Source organism: Triturus cristatus, chromosome 8 (genome assembly GCF_964204655.1).
Source record: "Triturus cristatus chromosome 8, aTriCri1.1, whole genome shotgun sequence".
Taxonomy (NCBI): Eukaryota; Metazoa; Chordata; class Amphibia; order Caudata; family Salamandridae; genus Triturus; species Triturus cristatus.
The window spans coordinates 1,659,471,352-1,659,496,329 of record NC_140591.1 but is presented as its reverse complement, the minus strand read 5'-3'; the positions used below and the strand labels follow the sequence as shown (position 1 = coordinate 1,659,496,329).

At 41.9% G+C, this 24,978-nt stretch overlaps 1 protein-coding gene across 4 annotated transcripts in view; it reads right to left on the bottom strand.

The window, feature by feature from the left end:
* The window catches only part of LOC146808505 (transient receptor potential cation channel subfamily M member 2-like), a 2,014,188-nt gene that overhangs the window by 1,505,084 nt on the left and 484,126 nt on the right, over positions 1–24,978 (bottom strand). The gene's annotated exons all lie outside the window — the stretch shown is intronic.

Sequence of the window (24,978 nt, the reverse complement as noted above, 5' to 3'; positions counted from 1 at the left end):
TAGGTAAGTGTGCATGGCAGAAATACCAAGTGTGGAATAAGGGCTGCTAGAATGGCAGGGCTACCAGACCTGAATCCAGATTCCCAGACCTGAGGCGGAAGCCGGGTTCTGGCGGTACACCTCTACTAATTTTAAAATTGTTTTTACTGTGTTATTTGCTTTTAATAGTTGATATTACAAACTCCTAAAAGCCTACCTGACCCGCTGAGAGACCTCATACCACGCAGCCGACCGATCGCTGCTGTGGTAATTGTTTGTTGTTTGAGCGACCGCCATCGCAGGCGTGCTCGCTAGCCACGCCCCCTTGAGGCCACGCCCCCCGCCCTGTGATAAGGCGCCGTTTCGCAAGCCTCTTCAGAATCCAGATTCCCAGACCTGAGGCGGAAGCCGGGTTCTGGCGGTACACCTCTACTAATTTTAAAATTGTTTTTACTGTGTTATTTGCTTTTAATAGTTGATATTACATACTCCTAAAAGCCTACCTGACCCGCTGAGAGACCTCATACCACGCAGCCGACCGATCGCTGCTGTGGTAATTGTTTGTTGTTTGAGCGACCGCCATCACAGGCGTGCTCGCTAGCCACGGCCCCTTGAGGCCACGCCCCTTTCATCTCATTTCCTATAACATGTGCCTAGGCAGGAAGCGCAGCGGACGAGCGCAGCGGGAGCGCCATTTGCGCGCCGAAGGCGCGCCTAAGGCAAGCCCGTCTGCGCCTGTCCGCGACAAGACCGCGACAGGCGCAGGAAACTCTGCCCATCCCTCCTCCCACATCTCCTACCAACCTAGCGACCTCCTTCAACTACAGGTCACTAAACAGTGTCCATGTATACTCGACCCAGCCGCACTTTCAGGCCCAGTCAGTTGCAAACACTGCCACTGGTCCACTGGCCTCCTCTCAGCTATCCCATCGGCCAATATACCTCAGGCTCCTCTGCCCTCCTTCAAAGGTGGTCTGATCAACGCACGATCCATGTGCAAGCACAACCAAGATATACACGACCTTATCTTGGAGTCCGACCTAGACTGCCTCATGATAACTGAGACATGGCTAACAGCAGATAGTAACCCTGATATTGCTGTTGCCCTTCCCCTGGGCTATTCGCTCTTCAGGGAAGATAGAGCTAAGGGCCGAGGTGGAGGTGTCGCAATCATCCTTAAAGACACCCTCCCTTGCCACACCTTTAGTCTAGAGCCTTTAAAAAAGACAGAAGGACTAGGCTTCTCTATTAAATTGAACGAACACACTTCATTCACAGGCGGACTGATATATCGCCCACCCGGCAACGCATCTGAGTTCCTCGACTCACTGTATGATTCTTTAGGACAATTCTCACTCAGATACCCATTCTTCACCCTCCTAGGTGATTTTAACCTTCATCTAGAATCGAAAATAGATGTTCAAACCATCAATTTCGTACAAACCCTCGACATGTTCAATTTTAAGCAACTCGTCACCTCACCGACCCACTCCCTAGGTCACACTGTGACCCTCGATGGAGTCTGCACAAACTCTCCCTCCTTGATCACACTATCCCCTTTGCCTCAGATCTGGTCTGATCACTCCCTAATCCCATTCCACATTCTGAGCGAAAATCTACCCAACCGTAACAAAGCTGCTTCTCACCCCGACAATCGTATCAATTGGAAAAAGGTTCAGGATAACATCACTCTCAATCCCTCAATGCAAACTCAAGCACCCATCCTTTCCGGCAATGTCGACACCGACGCCGATCTTTTTCACAACTGGATCACTCAAGAAATTAAATCCAGAATCCCGCCCCCACACCCCCGCACCTCCCGGGGAAAAACCAAAACAAATGCCCCCTGGTACACACCAGAACTTGCAAATGCGCATCTGCTATGTAAAAAAGCAGAAAGAAATTGGCGAAAGACATACGAGGCCACTAATCGTACTTCCTATATCGCGACAAGGAAAAATTACCTTTTGGAAATCAAACTGGCTAAAAAAAACTACTACGTCAACGCCATTAAAAATGCTGGCCAAAAACAAAAGGTGCTGTTCGCTATAGTTAAATCATTCACGCAGCCTAAGGCACTCTTACCTGAAATCCCCCCTTCCCAGAAATTCTGTGACCAAATTTCTGATTATTTCGAGGACAAAATTGCCTCTATCCAAATCAATTTCCCCCCCCCACCACTCCCCCTGTGCCCCCTCCACTGGTCCCCCAAGGCTGCACACTAAGTAGCTTCCCCTCTGTCACTCTTGAGCAGTCGAGAAAAGCCATCCTGGCCTGCAAATCGGGCGCCCCGTCTGATCCTTGTCCCCCCAAGATACTTCACCAGTTAATTGACGAGGTTAACCCGACCATCAACAACCTAATCAATTCCTCGCTTAGCTCAGGTTCAGTACCCAGCCGTTGGAAAAAAGGAATTGTCAAACCCCTTATGAAGAAGGCAAATAAATCCCCGACTGACCTAACCAACCTCCGCCCAATTTCGCTACTCCCGGCTTTGGGAAAAATTACGGAACACCTAGTCCACAACGAACTTAAACGCTACCTGGATGAAAACAACCTTCTTCATCCCCAACAATCTGGATTCCGCCCCAAGCATTCGACAGAAACCGCTCTTATCGAACTGTCTGACACCATAAAATCCCTACAAGATCAGAGAAAAAACTCCATTCTAATCCTCCTCGACTTAACGGCGGCGTTTGATACCATCTCCCACACCATCCTCATCAGTAGACTCAGGGACATTGGCATCTCTGACTCCGCCCTATCTTGGATAAAGTCTTTTCTCTCCGACCGATCCCAAACAGTCGCTCTGGGCCCATTCCACTCCAAAGACAAACTTGTCCCCTCAGGCGTCCCGCAAGGATCCATTCTTAGCCCTCTCCTTTTTAACATTTACCTTATTCCCCTTCTTAATCTGATAGAATCCTTCGGCATACCTGTCACTTCGTATGCCGATGACACACAACTCATTGTGCCACTGGACGAACGATCTACCAAAGCTGAACTTAACCTGAAACACTGCCTGACCGAAGTATTTCGATGGATGGACAACAACCACTTGAAATGCAACTCGAGTAAAACGGAGATCCTCCCGATTGGTATTAACATCTCCTTCTCTCCAGCACTTTGGTGGCCAGATAATTCTGTTGCCCCCCCCCCAGACAGTGTCGTCAGCCCGGAATCTCGGCGTAATCTTTGACTCCGAACTCTCCTTTGAGCAGCATGCCAGAACCGTCGCAGGCAAATGCTTCGGAACGATCAGATCCCTGAGAAAGTTCTTCGACTTCCTCCCCGTCGATGCCAGAAAAACGGTGACAGTAGCACTCATAATCTCACGACTGGACTACTGCAACGGCCTGCTTGCAGGAGTCAAAAAGAGCACCATCCTTAAACTGCAGAGCGTTCTGCACACAGCTGCCCGTCTTGTCCTGGGCCTACCCCGCAGATCCTCTATCTCTGCAGCGCTTCGTTCACTTCACTGGCTCCCCCTTCACAAAAGGATTCTTTTCAAAATCCTGATTATAGCCTTTCGTGCCTACAACCAAACAGGCCCTAAATATCTCACCAAGCGCTTTCCCCACTACTTGCCCAACCGTCACCTTCGTTCGACCCACGACAACCTCATCCTTCCCCCTAAATACAATCTGAAAACGAAGGGTGAGAAGACTCTCAGTTTCCTTGCAGCTAAAGCTTGGAACAAACTGCCCAAAACACTCAGACAACAAACCCAGGAAAAACCCTTTAGAAAGCTTCTAAAGACATGGATCTTTAATCTCTCGGACGATTACTCCAAAGCTTCCATATAAATCCTCATGGTCTGGTTCATTCAGGATCCTCAGCGCCAAGATGCTCCCTCCGGAGCGAACGTCGCGCTCTAGAAATACCTCACAAATGACAAAAAATGACAAATGAAGATGAACTCTACTACCATAAGGGATTATAATGATAATAGCAATCCATGTATAACTAGTCAAAACAAATTAGCTACTATTGTAGTATATGACTTGATCCCATGGGATTTCCAAATTTAAACCATTGGTATGTGTGTCCAAGGTGTGTCCTGCGCTTTCGAACTTCCTCAGAGTCAGTGCTGGGTTTGTTCTCTATCTTTTCTAGAATTAGCCATCTAATTTCGTCAGGTGTGTGATTGTTCTCCTCATAGTGTTTGACTATTGGGGCCATAATTTTGTTAGTTCTAATGGCCGAGCGATGTTCCGGTAAACGTGTGGAGAATTGGCGCGAAGTTTCGCCCACATATTCTTTCTCACATGGACAGAGCAGCAGATACACCACATTGCTTGTTTTACAGTTGGCAAAGGTGTGAAGTTTTATTTCCTTCTTCATGTAGGTATATTTGTTGGTAATCACAGCTCCATCGCAAGCCTTGCATTGGGAGCATTTGTAGTTCCCTGAGATGGTGTTATGCCCACCAATAGTTTTTTGTATAAAAGTTGGATCAGGCTTTATTCTTGAGTGGACAATTATATCTCTGAGATTTTTGTAACGTCTATGTGCGTACATAGGCAGTGACATGTCTTTGTGATGTTCTGCATTCACATTGAGTATTTGCCATTGGGCATTGATAATCTGAAGTCGTTTTTCATTGAAGGCTGAGTGTCTGGTTACACAGACTAGCTTGGGCTCCTCATTCTGGTGATTGGCCTCTCTAACTAGTCTTCTGGGGTAACCTCAATTGATAAATTTGTTTTTCATGGTTACAGCTCTAAGATCGTAATCCTGTAAATTCGTGCAATTACGCCTAAGGCGTAGAAATTGCCCCATCGGTATACTCTCTTTTTGATTCTTGGGGTGATAACTTGAAAAGTGCAGTAAAGTATTCCTAGCCGTAGGCTTGGTATACAGGTCCACTTCTAGTTTAGAGTCAGCCTCTTTGATATTCATGTCAAGGAATTCAATGCTTTGTGCCCCAATGTTGACAGTGAACAGTAAAATTGGTGTCACATACATTTATTCATGCCAGGAACTCTGAAAGAGTTTCCTTGTCATCACACCAGATGAAATAAATTTCGTCAATATATCGCGACCATTGTTTGATCGACTCATAGAAGGGAGCCACTTTGTTGTATATGAAGCAATGTTCAAAATGTGCCATGTAGATGTTGGCTATGGTGGGGACACAAGATGCCCCCATACTGACCCCTTTGATTTGTTTAAACATGTCCCCATTAAATTCAAAAGTGTTCTCCTCAAGGACAATCTGAAGGATGTCAATTAAGAATGGTACATCACAATTTATGTGATAGGTGTTAATGAACCATTTAACCGCTGTAAGGGCTTCTTGTTGCGGAATATTACTGTAAAGAGCCTCTATGTCTAGAAAGAGCAATGTGTCTCTATTGATGTTAAAGTCTAATCCCTTTTCTTGCCATTTTTATCCGCTTCCTCCCGTTATGGGTGTACATTAGAAGATTATGTTGAAGATTAATAAGATTTATACAGTTGTTTAAGTTACTTTTTTGCTTAATGTTGCCAACACTTGATTTTAATCTTTTCCTTTCTTTTTGTTTCTTTTGCAGACGAAAAGGAAGGGGCCCACTCACTGTTATTTACCCACACGGGCAACCTACCCTTTTCATCGTTTGCTTCCCCGTCACTTCACTCCTCACGTTTGTAATTTCTACTATGTAGATGTGATGGTAGCGATTTACTGGTATAGCACGAAATATGTTGTGATAATCCTTCTATCAGCTAGTGGCTTGGTACATGCGCACAAGCATGATATTTAGAATATTGTGATATTATTCAATTTTTTGACTGGTATATGGAAGAAATATGGTGCTAAGCGATAAGTGCATTTGCACTTTGTCCTCTAGATTTCGACATTGGAGGTCCAGCAATGACCAGGATGGGGGGGATTAATTTTGCCAGGGCATTTGCCCTTTATATACACACCATGTGTTGGCATTTTGAATTATAATCTCTGATGTAATGGCTGGACTTAATTGTCATTTGTTCGCTATTACGGAAGTATACTCTGACCCGGAGCACCGTTATAGTGGATAGCGGTATAACAGTATGACAGTTAAGGGTTTTTACTACATGACATTTTTTCATTTTATGATATTACATTTTCTGCCATTGTTTAGGCTAATGCGTCTCATTTCAAAGGATGAACTGTACTGATACAACCTAATTGGGACTTGATTGTATGTACACACAATGATTATGTTTTATTATTTACATATTATATGTGTGCTTAATCGGGGATTCTGCCCATTAATGTTCCAGGAATGCCAATTTACCTTTACATCATGGCCGCCACAGACCGAGATGTTGTCCTCTTTTCATTTTTATGACTTGTATTTGTGCAAAACCTTATTAGCTACCTTTTCCCATGTGTTCTTTTCACGTGATCAAGACTGTTTCACAGTCGAAACGCGTTGTGGATTAAAACTTGGATTAACAAGACTGGTGTCCAGCCTCTTATCCTGAGAGCATACTACATTGAACTTTGTTACTTTGGGATATATATATATATATATATATATATATCACAACAGCTTCCTCAATGCAGGAAAGAAGAAAGGGACACCGGGGGGGGGCTCGTCTGGACGCTTTATTCTCAAGAATTCCGGTTTCGGCACACAGCCTTTCTCAAATGCCTCAGTCCATTGAAAAGAAACCCCTTAGAATGTTCAAAGAGCTCCTCCAACCCAAATAGTGAAGGGCCCAGCTGTAACTCGTTGTGCTGACATCCAGTAGTCCCCATGCCACGAACTACTGGTCCCATCATGAACCTGGTTGGATTGTTTCGAGCTGCAGCAGAGGACTTTAACGGATATGCTGGGGGAATAAGCGTCCTTGGGTCCCCTACTACCCACCTCCTCACAAAACGGCACCTCAGCTAGAGACACAACTATCATGAATGTGCCTCTCCACACAGTGTTGAACCGCAAATCAGCAGCAGCAAATCGGTAACCTCAGGTGAGTATGGGGATATGGATTTTCCGATACCTTGGACACAACTTTAGCTTCCACACACAGTTTCCACTTGCCAGTGTATTCCATGACCACTTTAAGGAAGGGTCCCTTTAAGCGCACCATATATATATATATATAAAAATATATAGGTACTATTTAAAATGATAATTATTAGTATATTAATTGTTTTTTACGTAGGTATATGTTCATATTTCTTAATTATTATATATGTGTGTTTAATGTTTTAAAAGCTACGTTTATTTGTTATATTTGTTCAAATATATATTACATTTATTTAATTTTTTTCATTAATGTTACTATTTATTATATTTAATATTATGTTTTTTTATGATATATTTAAAAATGTATATTTAATACAACTAGATTAATGACATCGAAATTACCCCCCCAATATTTTTGTACTTACCATTATAAATAATAAATATAGGATAACGATATTTTGGGCTTCGATATTTTTGTCACGATATTTTGTTAAGGGGCTATTTTGAGGGTCGATATTTAGTCAGTGAACCTGCACAGTCTTGAGCAGACAAGATTATTGTAACTCTATTTTGATCGAGCACCGTACTCCCTGCCGCAAAATTGCACTGAACAAAACCAGATTTGATTCGGCAACCAAAACCTTGATAGAACTTCTCTGGTTACCGGTTAAGGAGAGATGTATCTTAATGGCCATGAGTCTAATCCATAAAGCACTTGATGGAGCAGGTAAAACAAAATTTGTATACCTCCTCTATTTTGCATGAAAATACTAACTATATAACCTACTGATTATAATTTTACTAACGAAGTGCAGTGTGAAACTAAACCAACCATTTGTATATACCAATTACACGTGGGAAATTGCTATTTGCATATTAATAGTAGTACATGTGGTAATAGGATATCACATGATTTACGTTCCTTATGTGATGTTTGCGTTCCTGTTTGGATCCTAAAGGTGAGTATTATCGCTTTAAATGTTGCTATATGCTAGGAAAATACTAACACATAAAGGGATTAGTGAGGGTTTAACATTAGAATCATAATTTCTTTGTATTCATTATTCTTTTGTGTTTTTTTCGCTTAAGTTGACATGTGGGTCTACCTAAAAATGGCGTCCGAAATAGAGTTCAGAAGTGGCCACCGTCTCGTGAGCGCAATGCCTACTGCGCAGACTCGGATGGCTCGGTGAACTTCCTGACGACCTCAGTTCACCGTGTTCCTGGTCAAGGATAGGATCTTGGTGGACTGCCAAACTTCAGTCAGTAAAAACTGGTCTAAATGAACAATTGGAACATGCAAGCAAACCCTAAACATTGTTGCATAAGGGCAACATGAACTACAGAAATGAACCAGCAAAATCCATGAGAACCTCACAGACAAAAAATCGGACGATTTCCAATCAGCCAATCACAGCCTTTCGTCGCCTAAAAATATTTCATGTTTTCCCGAAATTTATTATAAAAAGACTAGTAGAATAGGGAGGGGTCTGGCATTCAGCGGTTTCGATGACTGCACACCCTCTTTGACCCCACAGGCGATGACAGAGGCTTGTATGATTTCTGGTCCTTTGGAGATCTTTGGGACTGTAACGTGCTGAGCAAAGAACTTTTGTACTTTGAGCTTTGGCCTGCTTTATTCGGACAAATAATGGCTAAATTCGGGTATGAAGAGCCAAATGAATTAGAGATAATCCAGATAGCAAGAATAGGTCAATATAATGTCCTGCGATTTATATTGAACAAAAAAATTTCTAAAACTTTGATGAGACAAATGCTAATATTAATTGCAAACAATATTTAGATAAACAAGTATTTGATTAACAGAAATTACGAGTTTGTGGTTTTTCGATGAAGAGAATAAAGGATTCTGAGTCTTAAATGTGTTTTAGCTGGTTCTAAATCACCATCAACCAATCCAACTAATTGGTCCGTCGACCAAGTGGGTGGAGTGCCTTGATGTTTAGGATTAGGAATCTATAGGTGGTGAATGCTAATGTATATTTTGTAAAATAACTTTTCTTCCCTATTGGTAATAAGGTACTCCTCACATGTCCAGCGCAAAATCATTATCCCTCCTGTGTGCAGACTTGTGAGTGAAGACGTGTGAGTATTGATGTTATGGGCCCCACCAATGACTGCGTGTGTGAATGAGCTAGTGTGACGTTGGGTCTGCGACGCAGGGAGGATAGTTGTGTATATAGGTATTTTCCCCCCTTTTTCTCTGGTCTCGTGCTGCATCAGTTTTTCTGGTAGCAGAATGATGGTTTTATTGCATTGGTTTGGTGATTATTGCTTATAGATTTGATCACTGCTTATTGATTTCTTATTTTTTGAATATTGATTATTGATTGCGGATGTTTGGATGAGTATTGGTTTATGTATTTACACTCTATGTTGAGTCGCGTTGAGTTCTATGTTGTTTTTGAAGACTTCTGGGATGTAGGAAGTCGGATGCCTTGTGGCAAGTGAAGTCACATGGTGAATTGTTTGTTGCCCTGTAGGTACACAGGGATAACGTGTGACGATTGAAGTTGCACGACGCATTGTCTGGGTTTGGTTTGGTAACATCGTCGTGTGTTACCGTTAGGGACATTTCTGTGTGAAAAAGGTGTATGGGTAGCGAAGGCCATCTGTGAAATTTTGGTCTTAAGTAACAGAAGTCCACATGAACTCTGATTACGCTTATCACTGGAAAGGTAATAGGTGTTCCCTAAGCTTGATAGAAGGGTAAAGTAGATGCTACTTTATTAACGGGTGTAATAATTCTGTAGTAGGGCATATTGAGGAGCTGCTCTCGGGAAAGACAGGATTCTGTGTGAATGAACTACATTTTCCATATGAAAGTGTGTAAATGAAATAGCATTCAACTTAATTGTGAAACTCTGGTTTTATTTCTCAGGAGCAGAACGTCTCCAATAGGTGTCTTATTTCCAGAGAAACGTTAGTTAATGCTTGCTAGAAGGGTAAGGTAGAGGGAAAAGCTACTTTATCGACAGATGTAATAATTCCGTAGTAGGGCAGATTGACGCGCTGCTCTTGGGAAAGACGGAATTCTTGTGAAAAAGGTCAAGACTATCCTTTTGTTAGCAAAACAGATAATGGTGGCTTATTTATGTCGTTACTAACAGAATTTGAGTAAAAAGTGAATGTAAGAAAGTTTGCCGATAAATTTTGTAAAGGAGTGGTCAGCAGAAGCAGGCATAGCGAGAAAAGTTGACGTCAGAAAAGACTGCGCTGGGATTGGTCAGTTAGTAAGAAACGTAGACGCTCCGGATTGGTGCGTTAGTGAGAGTCACGCTGGGATTGGAGAATTGCAAAAGTGACATAAACGCTCCGGATTGTTGCGTTCGTGTGAGTTGCGCTACGATTGGATAAGACAAATAGAATAGTCGTAGAAGAAATCTAGCGATACTAAGAAGAGAAAAGGATGTATTACGATCCACCAGAGAAAGCGAAAAAGTCGTGGTTCGGAAAGATCAAGAACTTATTTAAAAAGGACAAACCGATTGTGACTAGAGAGGGACAGTTGCTTCCTCCACCGATATCACCTGCATCCTTTATGGTTGCGAAATATGGCTATCATACATGTATTTGGTTAGACAATTGGGCAAAGTATACAAAAGATGGAGTTTTAGCATTTCCGGAACATGGTTCATTCAATTTAGCGGTATTGAGGAATTTGAGAGAGAGAATGATGAAACTAGAACCGAGACGTAGACCTACACAGTTTGAAGCATTGACAGAATGGAAAGATGAGATGTATGACAGAGAACGACAGCGGAGTGGCGGAAGGTACAAATATATGTTTGGTAGACCGTGTGGACAAGAGAATCATGATGATAGAATGAGGTGATGGCGAAGTGCAAATATGACTGATGGTATGTTCCCTATGAGAAATGCCGAAGAGACTACTAGTAGAAAATGTACAGAAAAGAGAAATAATAGAAGATCAGAAGGTTATAAGTATGGTGTGCATGAGTCGGAGGATGATGTTCTTGAGGACATGTTTTATAAAAATCCACCCCCGTATCAACCAAATTACACATTAATGACACCAAGTGCCCCAGTAAAAGAATCACCACAGAATATAAAATTTGAATCAATACCACATGAGATAGGAAGAAATAATCCCTTTAGAGAAACAGAAAATACACAACCGTGTAAAATGGCAAATGAAAATTCAGCTGAATTAGCCAGAACTACTTTAGAATTAACTGAAAAGATTAGGGAATTGACTAAAAACAAAGCTGTAACTGTTCCTGTAACAATAGGACCTGTAATGCCAATTTTTGATAAACAAATGGATAGTGAGCATTGTCTGACGATTCCTTATAACAGTAATAGAGAAAATGAAATACAAAGAAGAGGTTCAAGAGAAAATTAATGGGGACAAGCGGTAGGAATTTCTGAACAAAGTACTCCTAAAAATTTGACAATAAATCAGAGTCTAGCAAATAGAGCAATAATGACGACAGAATCAGTACCACGGTCACCAAAAAGCTTAGAACAAACACGAAATGAAATGATTCCTGTATGTCCTACTTCTGAAGAATTAAGGGAATGGTTAAGGAGTTTACAGCAAAAAGATGCTAAGCCTCGACCTTTAGATGTGTCCAAATTGAAAATAGTTTTGGAAGAATTAATAATAGGAACTAATCCAACCGAAAAATTAAAAGCATATCAAGATGAAGAATTAATGTTTCTATGCAAAAGTATAACGTGGAGAGCAAGAAATTTACATGAAAGATTAGAAGTAGCAAGTGAAACGGGTATTGACTTTGAAAAGGTAAAGTCATTACAAAAACCATACAGAGTAGACTTTTCTGAAAAATATATTGAAAATTTGAATACTACAAGAGGAACAACTCAGATTAAAGACTTAATTATTTTACTGAGAAAATGGGGCGATGTAGACAAATGGAAAAGTAGATGGTTTCGAAAACGAAACGATGCAACAGACAAAACGTTTGCAGCTTATCCTGTAAAAGAAAAAGAGAAGGTATTGACTGAATGTCCCACGAGGGAGATTCCAGGTGGAGGCTATGTACATGTCCCCTGGACCAGTGTCAGATTCATGACCCTTCTTAGAAGGCGCAGGAGCAGAACGTCGCAAGCTTCCCAATGCCCCACTAAGATTACTCCACCTAACTCAGATTAAGCGTATCAGTAAATTTAATCTCACGGGGGAAAGGGGAATGGACAGAGAAGAGACAGCCACACCGCTTGCTTCTTCTTTTCACTGCTTCACAGTCTTCTTTCTTCTTCGCAATCTTTTCTAGCTTGACAGGTAAGTATGTAACTATAAGGAAAATCCACACAGTATTTAGTTCATATGCATTTCCTATTCTATCTTTCTTAATGCTTCTATCTTACTGTTCACCTACCCTGTTGTGATGTGGCTTATGCTCCTCTTCTATCTTTTAGTGATTTGTTTCTGTGTGCTGTGGACTAAAAATTAATAATCATTATTCCTGGTCCTTATCTTTTTCTGTTTTAACCTATCTCAATCTCTTGCAGGTTCCTCACCTTGGATATACACAGCTGTGGAGTTAAACCCATTTTAAAACGGTTAGTAAATCTATTTACATTAATTTCCTCAGCCTTTAAGTGTTCTTGATAACTAAGTTCCTTAGGAGATGTTCCGTAGATATTAACTAGTTTGACGTTGCAGTTTAATTCACTCCAACTAAATATGAGTTGCCTGCTCTTGCCTCCCAATACTCTTTGTCGTTTTATTACTTCTTCCTCAATAAGGTTAACTAATCTCGCAGACTTGTGCTGACTCTACTAACTGAAACTAAAAGGGGTGTTCCCTCAAAGATTCTACTCCAAAGTATACTCGTAACTCCAAATGCGCATGCTCACAAGGTATACTACATTTCAATCTCTATATTACGCATGCTCTCCCCTTTTAACCAGAACAGTCTTACTTTAGTAGGTCCGCAGACGCGTGCCCCACCTCCGACCACTGAACAAATAGTCGAGCACGACGAAGTTAAACTTTCCCTGACTAACTTCGCGTCGCTCGCTTGAACACCTCCATCTAACCGTCAACTTCGGTGAAGTGCGCCACAGTACCGGCACGACACCTGGATCTGGATGATTGCAGTCCAGCACTAGAGCACCAACCGCTTGCTCGAGGTTTGGACTTCTGGCAGCCATCTTGGTTTCGGTACGTGTTGTGCATTTGCTCTGCCTTCGTTCTGCCTTCTTTTTGAATCTAGCTCTAAGGTCTGTGGTGTTTACCCTGAGCCTTTTTACATGGTTAGATTTGACAACCCTGACAGTACCCCCTCTCAAAGTGCTTCCTTTCTGCTGGGGCTTGTTTGGAAACCTTCTATGAAATTCTTTAATTAATCTCGGGGCATGAACTTCTGAAGATAACTCCCAGGATCTTTCCTCAGGTCCATAACCCTTCCAATCCAATAAATAATACAATCGTCCCCTCTGAATCTTAGAATCTAAAACTTGCTGCACCTCAAACTCTTCTCCCTTCTCAGTTTGGATTGGCTTAGGGGGTTTGTTTACCCGCAATTCTTTTGTCACCTTCTTCAGTAAAGAGACATGAAATACCGGATGAACTCGTAAACCCCTGGGTAATTTCAACTGATAATTCACTGCACTCATCTTTCGTTCTATCTGGTAGGGACCTACAAATCTAGGCTGAAATTTTCAAACTCCTTTTAACCTAAGATTTTTTGTGTTTAACCAGACTTTATCTCCTACTTGCAATTCTGGTTCCTTTCTTCTTTTTTTATCTGCATAGAATTTGTAACTCTCTTTTGCCTTAGTTAAGTTCTCTGTGGCTAAACTATGTACTAGTGTCATGTGATCAACTAGATTGGTTACTGCCAGAACGTCTACCTCCTGTAAATTTAAAGACTGATGGGGGTGTCTTCCATTATTTAAATAGAAGGGGGTGTAACCTGTAGAAACATTTTTTGTATTATTATGCGCAAACTCAGCTGCCCACAAGTAATCTGGCCAATCACCCTCCTGATCCATCAAACACAATCTAAGGTACTGCTCTAGTTCCTGATTTGTTTGCTCAGTCTGGCCGTCTGTCTCTGGGTGATAGCTAGTGGTGTACCTGGTTTCTATGTTCAGTTTCTTGGTGAAGGCCTTCCAAAAATGGGATAGGAATTGGGAACCCCTATCCGATATTAAAACTTTTGGTATACCATGGGCTCGGACAATAGTTTGACTGAAGGTATATGCTAAGGTCTTGGCCTTGGTCACCCCTTTTAATGTTACAAAATGAGCCATTTTAGTACATGCATCAACACACACCAAAATGGTATCAAACCCTTGACTTGATGGGAGATTGACTACTAAATCTAAAGTTATGGTATGCCAAGGGTAAGGAGGGGTAGGTAAAGGTTGCAGCAACCCTTTGGGAGCTTGCCATTCCGGTTTTCCCCTTGCGCAGATCTCACATGTGGTCACATATTCCCTCACATCCTTGATCACATCTGGCCACCAAAAACGTCGTCTCACCAACTCTTCTGTTTTAGTTATTCCTTTGTGTCCTGCCAAAATGCTATCATGACTTTCCTTCAATGCCTTTTGTTGCATTTCTGGTGTGGGCAAATACAGAGCTCCATTGTGGTATGGTAACCCATCTCGAATTTCTCTTCTTGTATCTTCCTTCACCCATTTTTCCATTTCCTCCAAAGCCATTAACTTCTGATTTCCATCTTCTTGAGATTCTTGCAAACTGCTGCTCCAACCACTCTTTCTTCCGGTATAATTGTCTGTTCTTTGACTTCTTCTACTGCTCCCTCCGTACCCAGTCTGGACAGGGCGTCCGCCTTGCCATTTTGTGATCCGGGCCGATAAGTGATGACAAAGTCATAATCTGCTAAATATAAAGACCATCTTAACTGCCTGGGTGTCAGGGTTCTGGCTGACTTTAAAAATTTCAGATTTCTATGATCTGTGTAAACTGTCACTACATGTCTTGCACCCATCAAATAATGTCTCCACTCCTTGAAGGCGTCCTTGATGGCTAATAATTCCGTCTCCGTGATTGTGTAATTGGCTTCTGCCGCAGTTAGCTTTCTTGAACGAAAGGCTACAGGATGCAATTGTCCAGTTGTTTTATGCCTTTGGGACAACACTCCTCCTAATGCCTGATTAGAAGCGTCTGTTTCTACATAAAAAGGTTCAGAGGGATCCGGATGAAGTAAAATTGGCGCCGTCGTGAAATCTTTCTTTAGTTGGGTGAAAGACTTCTCCGCATCCTCTGTCCACTCAAACTTGACACTCTTCTTCAGTAGTCTGGTCATGGGAAGCAACTTCTGTGAGAAATTTTGGATAAATCGCCTATAAAAATTAGCGAATCCTATGAAACTCTGAATTTCTTTCACTGACCTGGGAGATTCCCATTCTACAACTGCCTTGATTTTATTTTTATCCATGGTGATCCCGTTTGGTGAAAGCACGAAACCCAAGAATTCCACTGAGGCTACACTAAATGCACATTTCTCTAACTTTACAAATAGACTGCTTTCTCGCAATTTCTGCAGAACCTTCTTTACGTGTTCTTCATGTTCTTCTGCTGTGTCTGAATAAATGAGAATGTCATCTATGTATACTATTGCATACTGATCTATGGATTCTTTCAGTACATCGTTAATGAAATGCTGAAAAGCAGCCGGAGCATTGCATAAACCATAGGGCATCACTTGGTATTCGAAGAGTCCATACTTGGTTCTAAATGCCGTCTTCCATTCATCACCTTCACGAATCCTGACTAGATGGTAAGCCCCTCTCAGGTCCAATTTGGTATAAACCTTTGCTCCTTTCACCTGTTCTAACAATACTGATATCAAAGGCAAAGGGTATTTATTCTTAACGGTTATTCGATTGATTGCCCTATAATCAATGCAGGTTCCTAACTCTCCACTCTTTTTTTGGGATAAAAAAAGTGGAGAAGAGACTGGGGATTGTGAAGGTCTTATGAACCCATTTGCTAAATACTACTGTATATACTCCTTCAAATGTTCATCTTCTCGTTCTGGTAAGGCATATATCCGACTGCACGGCAGATTGGATCCCGGTTCCAATTCGATCTTACAATCAAAATCTGTGTGTGGTGGGAGTCTTTCTGCTTCCACTTCACTAAATACATCTTCAAACTTGGTATATTCTTCAGGTAAAGTTGTATTTATGACACAAATGGTTGCCTCTCTTTCACTTAGATGAAATGCTGGACTTTTCTCTGAGACCTTTTGACAACCTTTATGACAATTCTCCTTACAATACTCTGAGTTCATGGTAATTGTTCGGGCTCTCCAATCTATAGTCGGATTATGTTCCGTGAGCCACGGCAAGCCCAGAATTAGTTGAAATTGCGGAGCATCTATTAGATTGAACTGTAATTTTTCAAGATGTCCATCTTCCGATTCCAACTCCACTGGCTCCGTATGACTCACTATGGGTCCCGATGAAAGATTTGTTCCATCGACAGCTCGGACAGCTTCACTTCTCTCCTTCTTGATTGCCCACAGACCAATCTTCTGGGCGAACTTCAAATCACAAAAATTACCCGTAGCTCCGGAATCTATCATCACTGTTAATTTTTCCAATATCTTCTTCCGAAACCGTACGGTCATCATCATTACCAAATGCGGCGCTGCTGATTGTAAAGTATTTGCTAAGGTATGAGTATTTGGAGCTGTCTTAAATTCTGCAACCACCAGTCCAACTCCACTTACTGGTGGTGTGAGGCGTTTTCCGCCGGTGTTTGCTTGGGCTTCTTTGGACAATTACGGACAAAATGTCCCGTAGCTCCACAATAGAGACATTGTTTATTCACTCTGTGGCGTTCCTTTTCTTCCTTAGAGAGAGGTCCCCGGATGGTTCCAATCTGCATGGGTTCTCCCCCACGGGCTGAGTCATTTTCCTTATTGCCCTCAATTCTTGCTCGGTCAAATCTGGCCACACTTGGGCAAAAATCTCGTTTCCTCTCTCCCTTTCTTTCACTTTGGCGGAAGTCAATTTCTAATACCAAATCAATTAACGCTGAGATCTCCGTTGGCCTATTAGGTACTTGGGCCAAAGCATCTTTTAACTCGTCTTTTAAGCCGTGATAAAACACTGCTGCTCGTTTGTCTTCCGGCCATTCTGTTTCGACTACTATCTTGTTAAACTGGGCCATGTATGCCACCAGATCACGACTGCCCTGTTTAATCTCCAATAACTCATTGTCAGTTGCTTGTGAGACCCTTCTTCTATCAAAAATCCGAAGAAACTCTTTTTTGAATTCTTCTAGATCGTACAAAATAGGATCATTTCTGGTCACCATGGGCATTGACCAAGACGCAGCATCCCCGCTTAAATAGGACAGAATAAATGCCACTCGAGACTGCGCATCAGGGAAAACTGCTGGACGACACATGAAGTGTAAAGTACATTGTGTTAAGAACACTTGAGCCTCCATTGAAACGTTCAGGAGGTGCCAAAGGGATCACTGGGGACAAGGAATGTATAACCTGTGTGGTGATCTTAGCTTGAGATTCAACACCCTCTTTTGGAACCCCTTCAGAGAATCCTGAATATTTTAAATTTGGATTGGAAACTAAACTACTCAATTTGATAGTTAGCTCAGTGGTTTCTTTCCTCAGCTCTCTATTATCTCTTCTGACCGAAATTAGTTCCCGTTGTATGCCTTCTAGGATTTCTCCTAACTTTTTAAGGTCCAGTCCTTCCGCCATTCTGCTCAGGCACCAAATTTAACGTGGGCACTTCACTCTGTCAGATTCGTGACCCTTCTTAGAAGGCCCAGGAGCAGAACGTCGCAAGCTTCCCAATGCCCCACTAAGATTACTCCACCTAACGCAGTTTAAGCGTATCAGTAAATATAATCTCACGGGGGAAAGGGGAATGGACAGAGAAGAGACAGCCACACCGCTTGCTTCTTCTTTTCACTGCTTCACAGTTTTCTTTCTTCTTCGCAATCTTTTCTAGCTTGACAGGTAAGTATGTAACTATAAGGAAAATCCACACAGTATTTAGTTCATATGCATTTCCTATTCTATCTTTCTTAATGCTTCTATCTTACTGTTCACCTACACTGTTGTGATGTGGCCTATGCTCCTCTTCTATCTTTTAGTAATTTGTTTCTGTGTGCTGTGGACTAAAAATTAATAATCATTATTCCTGGTCCTTATCTTTTTCTGTTTTAACCTATCTCAATCTCTTGCAGGTTCCTCACCTTGGATATACACAGCTGTGGAGTTAAACCTATTTTAAAACGGTGAGTAAATCTATTTGCATTAATTTCCTCAGCCTTTAAGTGTTCTTGATAACTAAGTTCCTTAGGAGATGTTCCGTAGATAATAACTAGTTTGACGTTGCAGTTTAATTCACTCCAACTAAATATGACTTGACTGCTCTTGCCTCCCAATACTCTTTGTCGTTTTATTACTTCTTCCTCAATAAGGTTAACTAATCTCGCAGACTTGTGCTGACTCTACTAACTGAAACTAAAAGGGGTGTTCCCTCAAAGATTCTACTCCAAAGTATACTCGTAACTCCAAATGCGCATGCTCACAAGGTATACTACATTTCAATCTCTATATTACGCATGCTCTCCCCTTTTAACCAGAACAGTCTTACTTTAGTAGGTCCGCAGACGCGTGCCCCACCTCCTACCACTGAACAAATAGTCGAGCACGACAAAGTTAAACTTTCCCTGACTAACTTCGCGTCGCTCGCTTGAACACCTCCATCTAACCGTCGAAGTTCGGTGAAGTGCGCCACAGTACCGGCACGACACCTGGATCTGGATGATTGCAGTCCAGCACAAGAGCGCCAACCGCTTGCTCGAGGTTTGGACTTCTGGCGGCCATCTTGGTTTCGGTACGTGTTGTGAATTTGCTCTGCCTTCGTTCTGCCTTCTTTTTGAATCTAGCTCTAAGGTCTGTGGTGTTTACCCTGAGCCTTTGTACATGGTTAGATTTGACAACCCTGACAACCAAACAAGTTATTTTATCATTCACCAATGACTTTCCTCGCTTGCGCGAGAAGCTGGTTGAATGGTATAGGCAGGTAGACAGGTCTGTAAAATTATCAAAAATACTATGGATTGATTTGAATAGTTTATTTGGCATATTTGTACCTGCCTATGGGCAGAATGTAAAATTACAATAGGTTGGCCTACTCAAGAATACCCTAGAGATCCAGAAACAGGTGCCCCTGATCCAGAACTAATGAGAAAATATGAACAAGTAGTTACCTTTCTGAAAAATAAAGTACCTCCTAAAGAAACTGATTGGGTAAAAATTGATTGAACTCATCAAGAAGTGAAGGAATCCGTACACGCATATTACGAGAGATTGATACTCGCTTTTAAGCAATACGGTGGTGATGAAAATTTGAGTGAGAAGGATTTGAGTCATTTTGTATATCGATTTGTGTTTGGATTGCGACCTGAAGTAAGTGAAATGATTAAACAGCATACAGTAGATTGGAAAAATAAAAAGATAGATGAAGTACTGAGACATGCAAAATATTTTAGTGATGAGATTGAAGCAAAGCAGAGTAAATTAAAAGAAAAGGCCATGTGGGCTCAAGTAAAATTGGCAGAGAGACAGGAAGCTCAATTGATTGAACAGGCAAATGGTACTGGCATGAGACAAAAACCTAACATTGGGAAAGGGAAAGGACAGATTAGTTTAGATGAAGTCAAAATATTTTAGTTATGAGATTGAAGCAAAGCAGAGTAAATTAAAAGAAAAGGCCATGTGGGCTCAAGTAAAAGTGGCAGAGAGACAGGAAGCTCAATTGATTGAACAGGCAAATGGTACTGGCATGAGACAAAAACCTAACATTGGGAAAGGGAAAGGACAGATTAGTTTAGATGAAGCCAAAAAGAAATGGCCATGTCATAATTGCGGAAGAATAGGGCATTGGAGAACCGAGTGTAAATTTCCCCCAAGTGCTAATGGTGATAATGCATCATTGAATCCACAGGTGCAGAATGAGGTGAGGTATCAACCGCAGCGACAGTAGCAGGTTGTTGCCCAACAGAGTCAAGCGACAAAACCGCCTTTTCCACAGAGCGTAAATCCTCAGAAATACAGTAATGAGACAGGATTCTACAAAGAAGAACAGGTAACTAAGCTGCCGTGTGCTAGTGCTGTTTCGCAGTATTGGCTACAACGCGATGAGAGTGAGGCAGAAGAAAGCTATTGACGGTGCCGAGGGGAGGAAGAAGAGTGCGTACTTGGCGCAACTCTAGAAGTAGACCAGACAGGGCCTTTTGTGGATGGAAAGGTAAATGACGAAAACATTACATTCCTAGTAGATACTGGTGCTACTCGTTCAACTGTTAGGGCAGCTGATGTCAAAAGTGTTCCTCTCTCGGATGAAACAATCCAAGTAGTTGGGGTATCCAACAGACAGATAAAAACGTATCTCACTGAACCAGTTAAAGTTAACATAGGGAAATTTTCTAAAAGGCACGGTTTTGTCGTGTGCGATTCAAGCCCTTTAAATTTGTTAGGGAGAGATTTGCTGTGCAAAATGAACTGCACAATATTCTGTATTCCGGATGGTATAGCTTTTGAGACTCCTGATGAGAACGTACTGTATAAAATGACTATAGCTAATATGGAACCTGAGATTACTGAGGCATTTGCTGTATTTGACCGCGAGGAATTGCCTCAAGAATTGAAAAAGACAGTAAAGACGGAGGTATGGGATTTCACAGGAGAAGATGTGGGATTAATGAAAAATGTAGATCCAGTAAAAGTTGCTGTAAAGAAAGGAGTAAGTTACCCAAATATTCCACAGTACAAATTGACACCCGAGATAATTGCAGGAGTCACTCCTATAATAGAGAAAATAATTGAACAAGGTATTTTGAGGGAAATAATGAGCAGTCCATGTAATTCACCAATTATGGGTCTGAAAAAGCCTAACGGAACTTTTAGAATAGTACAAGACCTGAGAAAAATAAATAAAATCGTTGTATCATGTTGTCCCATTGTACCAAATCCATCTGTGATTTTGTATCAGATTCCTCACAATGCCGAATGATACACAGTGATTGATTTGTGTCATGCTTTCTTTTCCATTCCATTGCACCCTGACAGCCAACAGATTTTTGCGTTCCGGTTTGGCGAGCGTATTTTGGCATGGTGCCGAATCCCACAGGGGTATACAGAGAGTCCCTCAATATTTAATCAGATTTTGAAAAAGTCTTTAGAAGATTTAAAAATGCATGAAAGTTCGGTATTAGTCCAATATATCAATGACCTACTTGTGGCATCGAGAACTCGAGAAGCTTGTGTAGTGGATACCATTGCATTGTTGAATCATTTGGCAGATGGAGGACTTAAAGTATCCCCATCGAAATTGCAATTCTGTCAGAAAGAAGTACAATATTTAGGCCACAAAATTGAAAAAGGATTAAGAAAAGTAACTGCAGATAGAATCAAGATAATAAAAGGAATGAGAGCCCCAATGACTCAAAGAGATGTGAGAATGTTTCTTGGAATGGTTGGATATTGTCGTCAGTGGATTAGTAATGTCTCTTTGATTGCAAAACCTCCGGTACGCTTGACAAGAAGTGATGTAAAAGATCCCATTGAATTAAATAAAGAAGAGTTGAAGGCTTTTAAACAATTGAGAGATGGGTTGTGTGAAGCATCAGCTCTTTGCATGCCTGACTATGAAAAAGAATTTGAGCTCTATTGCAGCTAAAGAAATGGATGTGCACTTTCTGTGTTACTACAGAAACACGGAAAATTGAGGAGACCAATTGCATATTTTTCAGCTATGTTAGACCCTGTAGCATTGCCTGGTTATTTGAAAGCTGTAGCAGCTACTTGTAAGAGTCTGGAACAGAGTGAAGGAATTGTGATGGGATATCCTGTGAGAGTGTTTATACCTCATGATGTGGCCATCCTTTTAACAAGGAGCCGCACTCAGTTCATGACGCATAGTCGTCTGACTAAATACGAGAAAGTCATCTCAGGTGCGACAAATGTGAGCATTGTGAGATGTCTGAATGTGAATCCTTCAACATTGCTACCTGATGCTGAGAATGTGGAAGACAGAGATGATGTGGATCATGACTGTTTGGAAGTGCTTGATTTCTGTACCAAACCACGTCCTGATATAAAAGATGTACCTTTGACAGAAAGTGACTATGTGATGTTTGTGGATGGAACATGCTTGAGAACGGATGAGGAAATTCTGAGTGCAGCGTATGCAGTAAGTATGGTAGCAGCTGTACTGGAAGCCTCTTGTCTGAAAGGAGTAAAATCAGCCCAGGTGCTGAACTTTTTGCATTAACAAGAGCATGCAAGTTGGGAAAGAATGTGAGAGTGACTGTGATAACCGATAGTGACCCTGGGCGAGACACTACGCTTCGCCCACGTAGTGTACGTAGCGCTGCCTGCTTCGCAGTTTTCGAAGTAGGCGAAGCAGGCAGCGCTACGCACACGCCAGGGCGAAGCGTAGCTGCCTGTCACCCACCACCCTCCTCCCGCCCGCCCTCCTTTTTAAAACATACCCTAATTGTAAATTAAATAAAAGTAAAGACTCTTACCTGAAGCGCGGCGTCTCCGGGGCTCCCTATTCCTGGTTTCCAACTTCTTCTGACAAATGCGCATGCACGGACGCCCGCGCATGTGCATTTCTTGCGAGAAATGCGCGGGCGTCCGCGCATGCGCATTTGTAAGAAGAAGTTGGAAACCAGGAAGAGGGAGCCCCGGAGACGCCGCGCTTCAGGTAAGTGTCTTTACTATTATTTAATTTACAATTAGGGTATGTTTTAAAAGGAGGGCGGGCGGGAGGTGGGTGGCGCGTAGTGGGGCTACGCGGAGCACGTAGTGTGCGTAGATTTGGACACACTATGCGCCCACCCTTAACCGATAGTCAATACGGCTTCGGTGTAGTGCATGACTTTGGGCAAATTTGGTCCCTAAGAGGGTTTTTGACATCGAGTGGAACTCCTATAAGGAATACTGAAGTGGTTGGAAAATTGCTTGGGGCGATACAGCTGCCTAAGCAGTTAGCAATGGTGAAATGTGCTGCGCATGCCAAGTCCACTGATTATATTTCAGCTGGCAACCGGTTTGCCAACGACATGGCTCAGTATTGTGCATGAAATCAGAACTCAGTCAATCGTGGGAGAGAAAAGGAAATGAATTCATGTCCCTTGTTGTTTACTAACACTGTGAATACATGGGAAGAACTGAGGCAGTTGCAGGAAGAAGCAGGAGATGAAGAAATGAGACAGTGGGTAAAAGCAGGATGTGCACCACGGGAAACAGATCATGTGTGGGTTTATCGGGCTGGAAGAGCAGTTATGCCTGATAGCATGGTTTTTACCATGGCACGGATGTATCATGGACAAGCACATGTAGGAAGAGATGCTATGATCAGACTTTTCAAACAAACATGGTATAATGCAAAATTTAGACTTGTAGCTGAAAGCCTCTGTCAAAGATGCCTTGTTATGTCAGCAATTCAATCCTGGAAGAAAAACAGTGGTAAGTCTGGGAACTATAGGATGAGAAGGAGAGCCTTTCACAAGAATGCAGATTGACTTCATTGAAATGCCCCCCCTGCAACACGTTGAGGTATGTTCTAGTGATGGTTTGTCTGTTATCTCGATGGGTGGAAGCCTACCTAACAACAAGGAGTGATGCAATTACAGTAGCCAAGCTATTATTGAGAGAGTTCATTCCTAGGTTTGGTTTTCCAGTCACGATCGAGTCAGATAGAGGAAAACATTTCCATAATGAAATCATGAAACTAATTTGTGAAGCATTGAATGTACAACAAAAACTACATTGTGCCTATCGCCCAGAGGCTTCTGGTGTGGTGGAACAAGTAAATGGCACTATTAAAAACAGACTGGGAAAAATGTGTTTAGCCACAGGTTTGAAATGGCCTGATGTCTTGCCTCTGGTACTCATGACTATAAGATCTATTCCAGATAGGAATACAGGCTTGAGTCCTCACAAAATAGTGATGGGGAGAGCAATGCGACATGTTTTCATGCCAGTCAACAAGTTATTGCCTATATCTGATGACTTGGTGTTGGATTATTGCAAGGGGTTGGCTGAATCCATTTATTCTGTGTTTCATCAGGTTGGATCGGATGCCACCACTCTTGAAAAGAAGCCAGCTCATAATCTGAGCCCAGGTGACTGGGTGAGAATAAAAGTGCATAGAAGACAAAACTGTTTGGTCCCACGGTGGGGTAAACCACGTCAGGTGATCCTGACCACGACGACAGCTGTAAAATATGCAGGAGTGAAGACTGGATTCATGCTAGTCACACCTTGCGAATTCCAAATCCAGTGGATAACAAGGAAGGAGAATACTTTGAAGAATCAGATACAAGTTCTGAATTAGATACTGAAGAAATAGGAACAAGACAAACTCCTGAAAGGGGGAGTCAGAACCAAGTCCAGTTATTGCACCAGAGAATTTTCCATTAAGAAGAAAATTGCAGATTTCTGACACTAGCTCAGAATCAGACACTGAACCAGTACAAGCACATAAGAGTGAAAATAAAAATAGTAAAGAGACTGTCAAAGAAATTCTTGATAAAGAAGGCCCGAATGAAAATCCAAGAGAAATTCCACCTGAAATAACAGAAATAGATGGTAAGCTACCAGATACAGAGAGTGAGGGAAAGATTGTCGTGGAAGACCCCCGAGGAGATGTAGGGAAACCATACATCCAGGTAGAAGAAGGGACAGCTAGTTAGCAGGAAGATTGTGTGGAAGAACCACGAGGAGGGACAGAAGTAGATAAGAAAAAGAAAGTGGTGGAAAGAAGGATTACTGAAAGTAAGAGTCAAGTTGGAACTGAATCGGAGGACAGTGATGAAGAAATACCAGAAGGTCGAGTCCTGAGGAAAAGAGCATGGAGAACTGAGAGATATGAAAAGGGAAGTAAGTTAAAAAGGCCAGCAAAGGATGAAATTTGGCCAAACAAGATAAAGAGATTGAGATACAGATTGGCACGAGTAAATTAATCTAGAGCTGAACAAGTGAATGAGGTGTCTAGCCAAAAAAAATCA